This window comes from Oryctolagus cuniculus, chromosome 3 (genome assembly GCF_051225735.1).
Source record: "Oryctolagus cuniculus isolate XC-2025 breed Fujian yellow rabbit chromosome 3, ASM5122573v1, whole genome shotgun sequence".
Taxonomy (NCBI): domain Eukaryota; kingdom Metazoa; phylum Chordata; class Mammalia; order Lagomorpha; family Leporidae; genus Oryctolagus; species Oryctolagus cuniculus.
This window is the reverse complement of record NC_142869.1, coordinates 146,016,840-146,027,944: the sequence shown is the minus strand read 5'-3', so window position 1 is coordinate 146,027,944 and position 11,105 is coordinate 146,016,840.

Here is an 11,105-nt window from a genome sequence, read left to right as displayed (position 1 = left end):
AGGTCTCCAACCAATACTAGTGCTCAGCCAGGAAGGGGTTTGGGAATGAAGAGGAAAGTTTGAGGCCATGCCCCATGTGTGAGCAGTTCTCCCAGTGGCACAGTAGCATGGAAATTGTCAAATAGGTCAATGTGGGGCTGTAACTGGGACTGCAGGACCAAGCTGCTGTCTCTTGCTGCTGTATCTTGCTGCTGCAGGAACTGTGGAGCTCCCTGGCACTGGGGCCAGGCCTGGGGAAGAACCACATGTTTCTGCCACTGCTTACACAAGATAAAAGTTTTCTGACACTTGTCTGGATGCCCCGGACACTCACTGCAGTCATGCACCTATCATGGATGTCTGCTGTGGTGTCTGCTGTGAAAACCTTTGGGTAGACATGAGTCTATGTCGATGGGTTTGTGCCTACTTCAGCACATAGCCACCAGACCGCTGTTGCAGGTGGATCCAAAATGGTAGGATTGCTGGAAGGCAGATGCTCTCATAAGGTTGTCTGGAGTAGCTGAGGGGCACCACAGTAGCTGTGAAGCTTGTGTGTCGCTGCAACTGGACACAGAAACACAAAGTGCATAACCCTGGGAGGTTTGCAATCTGTAGGAACAACTGTGAGTCATATGATAGATGATTGTCTTAGCATCCCCTGGATCTGTATCTTTGCTTGCATGAAGTTTCAGAAAATCACCCAACTTCATTTAATACAAAAATGAAAAGTTAAACAACATCATAGAACTAATGATGATGATGATAAATGGCTGGAACATTCACAAGGGTACTTCAAAAAGCTTGCAGGCAGTAGAAAGAACAGATAAGTTTATTTGGTGCAAAAATTTGAAATGCATAGTTTTTCTATAGTACATATTTTAATGACCTTTTTAAAAGACTCTTTATATATATATTTTTTAAATGAAAATCTTTTGTCTCAAAATAAACTTATCTTTCAATTTTATCTTCAACAAACTCTTGGAAGTTCCATGCACATTGAGCATTCATCAATTTTGAGATGCTTAATAAGCACCTGTATAACACTTGTTCATTAATTTTCACAAGTCATTGATAGATAAAGAAATTCAGAAACAATAGGTTTAAAAAGGTAACAGAATCAGCCATTTAAATCTGATTGAGTCAGGTTTTAAAATTAGGAAACTGACTTCTAAGCCTTGACTCTTAAACTCTAACACATAACAAAAATTAAATATAAGAAAAGTTGGAGTACCACCAACTCAAAGGTAAAAGGTATAAATCCTATTTAAGTTAGAAGAAGGCAGAGGATGGGCAATAGTCCAGGTGGACTTTTCAGACTGTAAGTTACTCAAAAGGTCAGTATGGAGGCTATAGTTGGAACTGAAGGAAATAATGACAAAAACAGGTAATACAAATGTGCAAGTGAGATTTGTACAGAAAGAAGAGAGTTTTTGTTGTTGAAATTGCCAATCTGGTTGGCATTAGTTGTACATAAATTGTTATAAGTAGGCTGAGGCCAATAACAGAGAGCTTTGTCTTTCACAATAAGATATTGGGTTTTACTCTGTCAGCACAGGGTAAACCATCAAAGTTCCAGCTCAGGGCATGACAAGTTGATGCAGTGTGTTAGTGATCTGCTGACAACGCAGGGGATGCTGGGAGAAGAGGGGAAGCTGCTACAACCCAGGAGAATGTTTCTCTGATAATGCATGGATTTTATTGATTATGAATGTGATACCCAGAAGGTACAAGGGAAATGAACCATGACATGGGAGACACAGGAAAGGAAGAATCAGTGAGACTTACTACTTCCTGAATAGGAGCAAAAGTATTCAAAGTGGAGAAAGGAGGCTAAAAAGGCTGGCAAACTAGAAGCTTAGGAACATATTTAACAGAAAGAATAGCACAAAAAGGAAAGAAATTTAAAATAGAGAAAGCAGCAAGATAGCGGAATAGGAAGGGAGCACACTGATAGTCTGGGAAGAGACAGTTTAATAAAAGTGGAGATACTGTAGGTTCAAGAAAGAGTTGGGGAAGAAACAGCAGAGGAAATTCTTCCAGAACTAGTGATTCACAGTGGACCTGCATGGAGAGCGTGGGAGCTCACGGTTCTGGACACCAGTGGCAGACTCAACACACCAGGGAGAGAATGATCCATCATGGGAAGCGGGATACACAAGACTCATAGAATGACAGATGTCCTAAATGACACTCTGGCCTCAGAATCAGCCCTTAAGGCATTCGGATATGGCTGAAGAGCCCATGAGAGTATTTTAGGCATGGAAAGCCAAGACACTCTGGAAAAAAAAAAAAAGAAGACCTAAATGAAAGGTCTCTGCGAGTGAGATCCCAGTGGAAAGAATGGGGCCATCAAAAAAGGAGGTACCTTTCTCTGAAGGGAGGAGAGAACTTTCACTTTGACTATGACCCTGTCAGAATAAGATCGAAGTCAGTGAACTCAAAAGGCTTCCATAGCCTTGGCAACTCATGACTAGATCCTAGGGAGATAACTGATGCCATAAACAAGAGTGTCAAATTGTTAAGTCAACCACAGGAGTCACTGTGTACTTACTTCTCTTGTGGGATCTGTCCTTAGTGTGTTGTCCATTGTGAAGTAATGCTATAACTGGTACTGAAACGGTATTTTACACTTTATGTTTCTGTGTGGGTGCAAACTGATGAAATCTTCACTTAATATATACTAAATTGATCTTCTGTATATAAAGATAATTGAAAATGAATCTGATGTGAATGGAATTGGAGAGGGAGTGGGAGATGGGAGGGGTGTGAGTGGGAGGGAAATTGGGGGGGGTGAAGCCATTGTAATCCATAAACTGTACTTTGGAAATTTATATTTACTAAATAAAAAAATGAAACGCAAAAAAAGAAATTTAAAATAAATATTTTATGTATTTCTAAAAGATTTATTTATTTATTTGAAAGTCATAGTAACAGAGACAGAGGGAAAGACAGACATAGAGAGATCTCCCATGTGCTGTCTCACTCCCCAAGTAGCCATATCATTCAGGGTTGGGCCAGGTTGAAGCCAGAAGCCAGGCACTTTTTCCAGGTCTCCCCCATGGGTACAGGAACCCAGGACCTTGGAGCATCCTCAGGTACTTTTCCTAGGCCATTAGCAGGAGCTGGATTGGAAGTAGGGCAGCCTGGACATGAACTAGCACCCATATGGGATGCTGGTGTTGAAGGCTGTGGTTTTACCTGCTATGCCACAATGATGGTCCTAAGAAGGTATTCAAAAATGAATCAACTATCTATATTTATTTGATGGACAGAGAAAGAGAGAGAGAGAGCTCCCATCCACTGATTTACTCCCCAAATGCCTACCACAGCAGAATTTGCCTCAGGACAAAACCAGGAGTCTGGAAGCCAAACAGATTCTCCCACAAGGGTGGCAGGGACCTGACTTCTTGCCTGATCACCTGCTGCCTCCCATGGAGCACATCAGCAGGAAGCTGGAACCAGGACTGGAGCCTGGACTCGAACCTAGGCCACTCTGACATGGGATATAGGAATCCTCATCGGTATCTTAATTGCTGTGCCAATGACCACCCCTAGAGGAAATTGAATGAAATAAAGATAATTTTGGGGAAAAATGAATTCTAGATGATGAAAAGATACTGGAGGAGATATGTAGAGCTCAAACCTCTCTTCTCACCAATGTTCAACTTCGTTCTCAGAAAATGGCTGTACACCTTTATCCACAGAGGCAACCGTCATCAAAGGAGACCTGTGAGCATCCTGAACCCATCCTGCAAAATGACCATCCCCTGTGCACCTCCTGCCTTCCTCCTCAGCTGAGCCTCTCTGCTTTGTCCCACACCTATGCCTTGGACTCTGCTTTCCCTAGAGACTTTCCTCCATAAGTGGTCTTTGTTCTCTGATATTCTCAATCTCACTCATTCCTCTGGGTTCCCCCCATCACTGCATCCACAGGCATAAGTTTCTCCCATGTGAGAATTAAAAACATAAAGGCAAACACCTGAACATTTCCCTGCCCCATGACAGCCCTGCACTTCCAGCTACCAGCCTCTGATATCCCTTCCTTGAAAGTCTAAGTACTTACAGTCCAATGTGAACACATTCTACTCACCCTTAGCCCAATGTCATCTGCATCGTTTTCCCTATGATTTCATGCCAACTGCTCTCAAAAGATGTCATAGGATTGCCTTGCTCTCGATTCTGTGAGATTTTCCATCCATGTCCTATTGGTTTTGTCTTTAGCACTTGATACCATTGACCTGACTCTCTTGAATAGCTTTCTTTCAGTCTGTGAAACCATAGTTTCCTGCACTGCATCTTATTTTGTGGTTTTCAATGTCTTCCTGGTTCAATTTAGGTATGTTGCATGTGTCCAGGAATGTATCCATTTCTGATAGGTTTCCCTGTTTGCTGGCATACAAGTCCTTGTAGTAATTTCTGATGATTCTTTTTATTTCTGTGGTGTCTGTTGTTACGTTTCCTTTTTCATCTCTGATTTTATTGATTTGGGTCTTTTCTCTTCTTTTTTTAGTTAGTTGGGCCAATGGGGTGTCAATTTTGTTTATTTTTTCAAAAAACCAGCTCCTCGTTTGGCTGATTTTTTGTAATGTTTTTCTTGATTCAATCCTGTTGATTTCTTCTCTGATTTTAATTATTTCTCTTCTCCTACTAGATTTGGGTCTGGTTTGCTGTAGGTTTTCTAGATCCTTGAGGTGATTTGAAAGCTCATCTATTTGGTGCTTTTCCAATTTCTTGATGTAGGCACCTATTGATATAAACTTCCCTCTTAACACTGCTTTTGCTGCATCCCATAAGTTTTGGTATGTTGTGCTGTTATCCTCATTTACTTCCAGAAAGTTTTTGATTTCTCTTTTGATTTCTTCTATGACCCTATTTTGTGGTTTACTTTTTGTTTAATTTGTTGGTCCCTTGGTCTCCTTCTGCCTCTACACCTTAAATACCTTAAACCTTTGTGTCTTTCATGGTTCAGTGCTTTGCACACTTTTCTTCTCACTCTACTCATTCTCCCTTCATTATTTTATCACTCTTTTGTCTTTGTTAATAAATTCAGATTACTCTCTATCCTAAACCCCTTGTTTAATCTACAAAGTCACACATATCTGATAATTTCTAGGAAGTCAGTACTATATTGTCTTACAGGGACCAAACTCCATCCAATTGACCAAGTCTGAAACATTTAATCCACGTATTATGTCCCCATACAATTAAGCATCAAGTGTTGCTTTAAAAAAATTCTACATTTGTGGGGTAGTCATTTAGTTCAGCAGTTAAACTCTGCTTAGGAGTGCATCCCATATCAGAGTGTCTGGGTTCAACTTCTGGCTTTACTTCAGTTGCCACCTGTTTGTGCACACCCTGAAAAGCAGCAGGTGATGACTTAAGTACTAGGGTCCCTGCCACCCATGTGAGAGACCTGGGCTGAATTCCTGGCTTCTGGCTTCAACTCAGCCCAGGTCTGGCTGTTACAGTCTCTGGGCAGTAATGCAGAAGGTATAAGATCTTTGTCTGCTTTTCAAATAAATAAAAATAAATAAATAAAATTCTATATTTCTAGGAAAACTAAAACCTAAATAATTTTTTGAAGCTTCAAATCCAATTTTAATACTATCCATGTTTGTGCCTAGAGGAGGATATAGCAATTAAACTTTGGAAGAAATAAATTTGTTTCATGAAAAGACTTAGAATTACATAATACAGTTTGTCACCCAGTGTCCTTGGAGAAAATATGAAGTCTCTATGACTCAGACTCAACTAGTGGCTAAGATTTAAAGCTTATTGAAATAGTGTCTATTTCCCAACATTTAACATTTATTTGACAGAAATATTTATTTTCAGGGTGAGATAAATGTGTATTGCTTTTGATTTATAGATTTTCCCCCCTTTTTAAATCTAAATATATATTTTGATGCAAAATATCGCTTATGAAAGACATAGGGTGTGTGTGAGTGTGTGCGCACACATGCATGGGTGCTGGAGTGTGCCTGTTTGGGTATACAGGGGCCTGTGTGTTACAGCTCAGTTTCCTTAAGGAGAAGGAGATGATTGAATATGGCTCTAAATATTTGCCCAAAGCTTCACCTCCTCCTCATCATGCTGGAGATTCAGGTTTCAGCAAAGGGATGCTGAGGGGACACAAACATTCAGTCCACAGTACCTCTTATTTTTAGTGGCTGCCTGCTGGCAGGAAGAGAAGAAGCCTTTCCTTAACTGAATATTATCTTCTCAGGCATATTCTTATCTTTGGTGAAGTTGTACTGAATTCTCCACTCAACTGTTCCAGAAAATGCCTTCCAGGCACCTTGCAGTTATATTCAGGAGATTCAGTTTCCAATGTCGATTCTGTCACTATGTGATAAGAGCCAATAAGGCCGGCGCCGTGGCTCAATAGGCTAATCCTCCACCTAGCGGCGCCGGCACACCGGGTTCTAGTCCCGGTCGGGGCGCCGGATTCTGTCCCGGTTGCCCCTCTTCCAGTCCGGCTCTCTGCTATGCCCAGGGAGTGCAGTGGAGGATGGCCCAAGTGCTTGGGCCCTGCACCCCATGAAAGACCAGGATAAGTACCTGGCTCCTGCCATCAGATCAGCATGGTGCGTCGGCAGCAGCGTGCCGGCCATGGGGGCCATTGGAGGGTGAACCAACGGCAAAGGAAGACCTTTCTCTCTGTCTCTCTCTCTCACTGTCCACTCTGCCTGTCAAAAAAAAAAAAAAAAAGCCAATGAGTAAAATACTCAGGTATTGGATGCTTTAGTTTCTTTCTCTATAACATGAAAATACTTAGCTGGATGATTTCACAGAAGTGCTTTATTTGCAAAGTTCCGATTGTACAAATATAAAACAAGAATGACCAATAAAACATTTTACTTTACTAGTGTAGTGACTTTCAAAAGCTCTATGGAAATAGCTTTATTAATAAAGTATTTAAGTCCGGCGCCACGGCTCAATAGACTAATCCTCCACCTAGCGGCGCCGGCACACCGGGTTCTAGTCCCGGTCGGGGCACCGGATTCTGTCCCGGTTGCCCCTCTTCCAGGCCACCTCTCTGCTGTGGCCAGGGAGTGCAGTGGAGGATGGCCCAAGTCCTTGGGCCCTGCACCCCATGAGAGACCAGGAGAAGCACCTGGCTCCTGCCTTTGGATCAGCGCGCTCCAGCCATGGCAGCCATTGGAGGGTGAACCAACGGAAAAGGAAGACCTTTCTCTCTGTCTCTCTCTCTCACTATCCACTCTGCCTGTCAAAAAAATATTAAAGTATTTAAAACATTTCTGAGATGATTTTTTAAAATTTTATTTAAGTTGCACTGTGTGTTTCATACATACAGATTTAGGAAGATAAAGACACTCTCTGCCCTACCCTCCCTCCTGCCCATATATTTAGGGAATTGTGGAAAAAAGCTTTGAACATGTGGGGGTAGAGATGAAGTTCTTGTGCAGTGATCGCTCTTCAAAATGTTGGAAGTTGTCCTCCTGCCAAAACACCCACTGGGAGTTCTGCAGGTTACAATGTTAACCTCGTCTGTGCTATGAAATAACTCCACTGCGGTGGACAGTGCTGGTGGGAGGCTTGTCTGTCTCCTGGGGATGGCACTGAAAACTTATAGGATTCTGACATGGAGAAAGAATTGCCTTTGAATGCAGTGCAGTGTTTGGCAGGAGTGCCACGCTGAGAGAACAGCACAAGGCGCTTTGATAAAGATGACTGTCCCACCAGACCAGGCATCTGAGCACTTGAACTTGCCTCTCCCCAGGCCCTCAGGACTTCCAGCCAAAGTCAAAAACTCCTCTATCGCTGAACTGTGGTAAGTCAATGGCTCAGACTCATGTCAGAAACACATGAAATATAAATAAGCACATTTTTTCCTATTGTATGTATCCTCAATCTGTGCATCAAAGAATCACACAGACTAGAACTTTAATGACAAGCAAATCCAGATGCTTTCTGCTTATGAGACATCATCTTCTCCCTAACACACACAAGCCATGCTTTCCAAGGCAAACTTTACAAACATTTCACAATCAAAACTGACAACGATATTATGATGTCTTAGTGGCTTTGCTAAGGGCTTTCACAGGAATACATAGACTACACAAAACTCAAGTGAAAGCTGAGATGTTAGCATTAATATAAGCTGTCCACTATGTCAGTTACTGTCTTATTTGCTTTGTAGTTTGGTAGGATATAGTAGTTTATAAAAGACAAGGGAGATTTTCAAATATAAACTTCATGTTTGCATATGCACAACTGAACCTTCAACACTGAGTTTTTAAAGTTGTGTGAATTGGGGGTCAGTATTGTGGCATAGTGGGTAAAGATGCTGCCTGTGATGCTGCCATTCCCTGTGGGTGCCAGTTTGTGTGCTAGCTGCTCTACTTCTGATCCAGCTCCCTGGTAATGCCCTGGAAAAGCAGCAAAAGATGACCCAAGTGCTTGGATTACTGCCAGTCGCATGGGAGACCTGGAAAAAGCCCCTGGCTCCTGGCTCTTGGCTTTGGCTTGGCCCATCCCTGGCCATTGCAGCTACCTGAGTGAACCAAGGCATGGAACATCTCTCTCTCTCTCTCTCTATCTCCACACTCCTCTGTAATTCTGACTTCAAGTACATAAATAAATTTTTTTAAAGTTGTGAATTAGCAAATTCTTCCTGTTGTGCAAGCTATTCAGGGAGTTGTGCACTTAATGCTTTGAGTTTGGGGCTGGGACTAGAATGTCAAGTGAGATGCAAAATTTCAGAGGCTGGAAAACATCCCTTAGTAATTGTTTCACTTTTGTTTTTTAAGAATATAGTCTCTTTTAAATATTTATTTTTTTATTTGAAAGGCAGAGTTCAGAGAGAGGTAGACAGAGAGAGAGAGAGAGAGAGAGAGAGAGAGAGGTCTTCCATCCACTGGTTCACTCCCCAAATGGCCACAATGGCCGGAGCTGAGCCCTTCCAAAGCCAGGAATCAGGAGCTTCTTCTGGATCTCCCATGTAGATGCAGGATCTCAAGGACTTGGACCATCTTCCAATGCTTTCCTAGGTGTATTATCAGGGAGCTGGATTGGAATTGGAGCAGCAAGGACTCAAGCCAGTGCCCATATGGGATTCTGGCTCTGCAGCCCAGGTCTTTAACCCCTTGCACCATAGCACCAGCCCCAGTAATAGTTTTAAAAGCCAAAATTTATAGTATGGTCAAATCTAAGAAAAAAATAAATACAGCACCAAGGATGAATAAATTCTTTTTAGCTTCTGGTTCCAGTATGGGTTGGCTTGTGAGTGTGGAGTACCAAGCACCTTTTAGTAATAGTATACCCAGAGTGGAGGAGAGATGCTGAATTCAAGATGGAAGAGTCAGCTTCAGGGTAACCTTTTAATGTTGCTCTCTGTGAGCACTCCAGGCATTTTCAGAATGGATCATAGCCCAGAGCTTGTATACTAAGCATACGACCTCAGTCTTGCCAAGGACATGCTGAGATCTTTAAGGCAAAGATCACATCTTTTCATTCTCTCATTTTTCATGCTGCCCAACCATGTTATCCATATTAATATTTATTGATTAATCTTTAACTAAATGAATGTAATAATGTTAATGAATTTCCTCAATAATCTTCAAGCTTTTCTTTGGTGATCAAGTGGCATACCAACAAAAAAATACAGAACAAATCAGACCTACATTGATACACAAGAACTTTCAAAAAATTACTTGGATTTATTTGAAGGAAAAACCTTCCTTCTGCTCATTCACTACCCAAATGCCAGCAACAGCCCAAGCCAAGAAGCAAGAATTCCACCTTGACCCATTTATGGAACAGGGAACTGGGCACCTGATCCATCACCTACTGCCCGACCCCAGGACACAAATTAACACAAGGTTTGGAATTAGAAGTGGAGGCAAGATTGGTCCTCAGGGACTGCAATATGAGATGTGAGCATTATAAGTGTGCTACAACCCCCCTTTTTGATTATATTTGGAATGTATTGAAATGAATAAACTTCATCTTTTTTTCAAAACAAGAGGAGCTATTAATTCATTAGTTAGTTAAAAATGAAGCTCTAGGGGAGGACTCAAGGATGCTCAGGGCATGGGTAAGGGCAGGGTACAGGCACCAGTTCCTACTGCAGTTGGAGGCCTGGGCTATATCCACCCAGGTTGTGCCCAGTGCAGGTCTAAAGCATCCCTCTCTGGGACTGCAGCATGGGAAGCTGCAACTATGCAGAAGTACTGGAGCAGAAAACTAGTAGGAAGAAGGAGCTTAGAGGTGGTAGGAGCAAGATGGAAGCAGCTAGAGAGGACAGCTGGGTACTTGAGGTCAGTCTTGTAGAGGACAAGATAGTGCTGGGGGAATGTCGGGCAGCCCCAGCTGAATAGCAGTTGGACAGCTCCCTGCACACCTGTGCAGGTTGCTGACTGACAGCTGCAGGTCTGACCAGCCCGGGATGGATAGGACAATGGTGCAGGCCCCAATGACAGCCCCACCTAGCCTGCATCACAAGTGCCCTTCTGTGCACTTGCAACCCTATCCGCCCCCCTTCCTGGGTAGCCGAAACCCCAGATACCACAATATTCCCAACTTGGATACAATGCTAGCTGAAACTATCCAACGTGGCCTCAGGACGTGTCCTCCTGAGGGCCTTAAGGTCACTAGAACCTTATTATAATAAAACTGTCATGGTGGCACTTCCACTTCTATCATGCCTCTTGATGCCAGGACCCATCCAGTATTTCCAAAAGGAGCAAAGGGAAGGGCAGTGCTTGAGTCTTGCCCCCCAAACTCCACCCCTTTTTGAATATTCAGTTGGTCTCCAACCAATCATGTCCTTTGCCTTTGGATGCTCTAAAGGGAATGCTCAAGCTTGCTTTTCCTGGGTTTAGGGCTATTTCAAGGGTGGATGATTTTCCCTGGGGCTGGATTTTTCTCTGATTGACACTTTTTTTGTGTTTTGGCTGTTTGTTCATGCACTTTCTCTCCTGCTAGTCGGCTTTAGTTCTTGAGTATGCATTTTTGCTTTGCTTTATCTAACTCCTGCTTCCTGTACAGTTATATGCCTGCTCCTTTGCATTCTTTCACTTGTGGAGGGAAGAACTTGCTGTAAGCCTAGCTGGGAGCCCTATACCCCACAACAGAAAACACAGCAGAAAAAGTAGTTCCGG